Raw genomic sequence first — 4,527 nt, forward strand, 5'->3', positions numbered from 1 at the left:
GGGCAGGCTATGGGATGAGAAAACGGTCCGCTCTCTGTGGGCGGGGGTGAGGGAGACGTGCGCACACACACACACACACACACACACACACACACACATACACACACACACGCACACACGCACTCCCGCCCTCGCGGGGCTGCCGGGAGCCTGACCAGCTCCCAGGCCGGTGTGGGGGTGGCGGGCTGCGTGGTCCGGGCACAGCGGCGGACCCTGGGCGAGAGATCACGAGCTCCTAGGTCCGGAGTGGGAAGTCCTGGAGCCCAATCTCCCCCTTTCATAGATGCGGAAGCGGGGGCCCAGAGAAGGAATGACTTGGCCAAGGTCACGCAGGTAGCCTGGCCTGACTTTTGCCTTGGGTTGATGTGACTCCCAAGTTAAGCTCTCTGTCAGTCAATCAAATAAGCAGTTGTTAAACACCTGTTTGCCAAGGGCTCGTGTGACCTTGGGCGAGTCAGTTAACCCCTATTTGCCTCAGTTCCTAATGTGTAAAAATGGGGACAACACTGGAGAAGGAAAGAAGAAAATGGCAAACCATTACAGTATCTTTGCCAGGAAAACCCCTTGGACAAAGTCCGTGGAATAGGACACGACTGAACAACAACGTTTGCTAAACACTCTGGATGCGAATAAAGTGAGACCCAAGAGGTGGACTGACCCCCTGAACGGGCTCTGAGATGTTGGAACAGGAGCCCGTTGGTGGGACAAAAGAAAATATCAAATGAGATAATGTGCAAATTGCTTTGCAAACCTTGAAACTCCATTACATACATGCTAGTTTTGTGTTTGTGTTTTTAAAGAGACTGCCTTTTGAAAGTTGGGAAATTGGTCGCATTGTTCGTTTTCTACCACCTTAGGACCATGAAAATTACCAGTTAGGAACCAAAGAGAACGTCTAGATACCTCAAATCATTAGAATATTTAGAGCTTGAACCTGTCTTTGAGGTCAGTTTACTTCATACCTCATTTACCCTGGGGATATTGAGAGATGAAGTGATTTGCCAAAGGTCGTGCAAGCTGTTAGTGACACAGCCTTGAGAAACCTGATTTCCTGATTCCCAGTCTTCTTTCTGTGCTGCCTCACTTTATTTTGCCTTTAGCAGTGTGTTTGAAAGTGTTCTCCAAACGTTGTATTTTGTCTTCTGAAATGCCACTATCACCTCCTCGAAGGCGGGGATTATATTCTCCATCTTTCATAATTCCCCACAGTGCGTGCAGAATGGTATAGTAGACCGAGCATTGGATTTGTATTAAGCTGACCTGGGTCAGAATTCTGACTGTTATTACCTCATGAGCAAATTTTGGCTCTCTCTTTAGTCATCTGTAAAAATGAGGTAGTTAAAACTAGATAACTGAAAGACCTTCCAGCTCTAAATCTTGTGATGGTATGAGTGCTACCTCATCGGTGGTGCAGAACCCCAGGCTTCACAGAATCTAATTTTAAAAATTTATTTTATGATAAAAATACTTAAGTCCCTTGATATTCAGAAGTTCAAGCTTCTGGTGTGTCTAAAGTGAGTTTTGTGATATCATCATGGTGAATGACATGGTGAAGTAGCCTGAGGAACACTTGACCTCAAAAAAAAATGCAAGAGAAGCTCCTTTTATGGAATTTATAGTTTACCTAGAAATGTAGCATATTTGTCTTTTTATTGATTACTTTTAGAATGTACCTGAAGGATGTGATCTGTGCTGGGTGCAGAAGAATTACATTTTTACCAGATATTGGTGCAATTTCTGATCAGTTGATTAGGAGGGGGTAGGAGGAGACAGAAGGAGCTGTAGGATAGATTTTCAGATTTTTAGGCTTAATCACGACAATCTTTCCTGAAAGATAAGGGGAAGACTAAATCAGAAGTCAGTACTCAACAAACTATGGCTTAACAAATATTTATGTTGGCCCTTGATTTCCTCCATTCTTTTAGTCTTGTGTAACTCTCTCCTCTATATCATAGGCTCTTAGTGAGTGGGAGCTGTGTGACTATATTAGGCCAGATATGGTAATCCTAAGAAAATGTTACAAAAAGTCTCATTAAGAATACATAAAATGCCTACAAAGACAAGTGTTTCTTCCTCTCTTTTCCTACTTCCACAGCCTTAGCCAAGCCTTTCATACATCTTAATAGGACCTTCAGGATATCTTAATGAAAGCCAGTAAGACAATATAACTTCTTCTTCTTGATGCCCTTATGTTTCATTTATTGCACTCTGTAATGATTGGGCATGGAAATGAGAAAATCCCAAGTGAGTTAATTTCTAAAACCAAATTAACTATTTGGGAAATAAGACTATTCTAAGTAATCTTTGACATATTTTAGTAGGGCAAATCCTGGATTACATGTTAGGAAGACTTGAGTTTAATCCTGGCTCTGTCACTGACTAATGTTATGACCTCGGGCAATGTCATTTAACTTCTTTGGGCCTCAGTTTCCTCATCTATAAAATGAAGGAATTGTACTAAATTATCATTATCTTTCCTCTACAACTTAGTAGGTCCAAAACAGAACTTATTTTCCACCCAACCCTTCTCTTCCCAATGTACTTGATATTGACAAAGATACCACCATCTTCTCATTCACCTTTTCATTCTCTGTCTCCCCAAATACACAATCTGTTGCCAAATATTTCCATTTCTACTTTAACAACATCTCTTAAAGACTTCCTCTTCATTCATATAACCACAACTCTAGTCCAGGGCCTTATCACCTCTGATCTGCACTACTGTAATAGGCTTCTAACCCAACACCCTGCATCTTCTTTCCCTTTCCAATCCATCTAACACTCAGCTGCCAAGGTGATTTTTCTAAATTGAAGGCTTGACCCTGTTAACTCCTCCATCCTCTGCCTCCCAGTCATGAACTCCAGTGTCACCCTCTTACCTCTAGAATCAAACTTCTTTGTTTGGCATTTAAAGCTCTTCGTAACTTTTCCCCTTTCTACCTTTCAGTCTTTTTGTACTTCTCTATACACACTACATTTCAGCAGCAATGACCTTGCAGTTGCTGCTAGAAAAAAAAACTACATCTCTCTTCTCCTTGCCTTTGTACTTGCTCTCTTCAACACCTAGAATGCTTTGGCCCCCTGCCCTCTGCCTCTTAATTTCCATGTTCAAGATTCAGCTAAAATCCCACCTACTCAAGGAGGCCTTTCTACATCCCCCAAGCCTTCCCAAGCCTTAATGCCTTCCGCTCTCAGATTGCCTTCCATCTTTGATTTTGTTTTTTAAATTATATTTGATTTTTTTCAGTCAGCAAAAATCTGCCTTCTTAACCTCCCATTCTACCTCCTTCCCAACTTGGGAATTAAAGATTCCTGTTACAAATATGTATAGTTAATCAAAACAAACTTCCATATTGGTCATGTCCAAAAAAAGAAAAATACCTCATTCTCTCATCTGAGCCTTTTATCATCATTAGTCCTCAAGAATTATGGTTGGTCATTACGATAATAAAAGTTCCTAATTCTTTCAATGTTATTTGCCTTTACCATGTTGCTATCATATAAACAGTTCTATTCACTTAATTTGGTATCAGATCATACAAGTCTTCCCAGGTTTCTCTGAAATCATCCCCTTCATCATCTATTACAATAGTGTTCCATCAAATTATCTATTTCTGAATTTATGGGTCTACCCTCAAATTGCCACCTCAAAAAGAGCCATAAATATTTTTGTATATCCTTAGAATTAATACTTTTCTTAGGACTCCATCCCTTCCTCAGTCTACCCTCCTTATACTCCTCCCTGCTTCTCCCCATTCCCTGTTGGGTATTTCTGTACCCAACTGTGTATGCCAATGTGTATTCTTCCTTCTTTTAACCAGTTCAGTTAAGAGTGAGGTGTCAGTTGCTCCCCTCTACCTCCTTTTCACTTGACAGATGTCTCATTGTGCACCCTAATTATGTGAGAGCATTTTACCTAACTTTCCCTTCCTGTCCCCCAGGAATATCCCTTTTCCCCTCTCCATTCTTCTCTTAAGATCAAGACAAAACAGAACTACTCCCCGGACATGTCTGTTTAGACTGCCTCAGTGACCCCTGTTGATGAGAGAACTGAGAGGGGACACATGAATCATCTCCCCTTATTAGAATGTAAGCAGTTTATCCTTGTTTAGTTAATCATCATTGTTCATTCATATTCACCAGTTTATGTTTCCCTCAACTTCTGTGTTTGAGCTTCAAAGTTTCTACACAGCTCTACTGTTTTTTTTTTATCAGGAGTGCTTTGAAGTCCTCCTTTTCGTTAAAGTCCCATCTCCCCCCTCCCCCCATAGTAGTATACTTATGCCAGATAAGTTATTTTTGGCTATAAGCTTATATATCCTTTGCTTTCTAGAATATCATATTCCTAGTTTTCCAATACTTTATTCTGGAGGCTAAGTCATGTGTGATGCTGATTGAGACTCACTGGTACTTGAATTCTGACTGCTTGCAATATTTTTTTCTTTGGTCATGAAGCTCTGGATTTTGGCTATAATGTTCCTGGGAGTTTTCATTTAAGTGTTGTCTTGTTTTGTTTTGTTTTCAGGA

The sequence above is a fragment of the Phascolarctos cinereus genome, unplaced genomic scaffold (genome assembly GCF_003287225.1).
Source record: "Phascolarctos cinereus isolate Bilbo 61053 unplaced genomic scaffold, phaCin_HiC Scaffold_726;HRSCAF=1367, whole genome shotgun sequence".
Classification (NCBI taxonomy): domain Eukaryota; kingdom Metazoa; phylum Chordata; class Mammalia; order Diprotodontia; family Phascolarctidae; genus Phascolarctos; species Phascolarctos cinereus.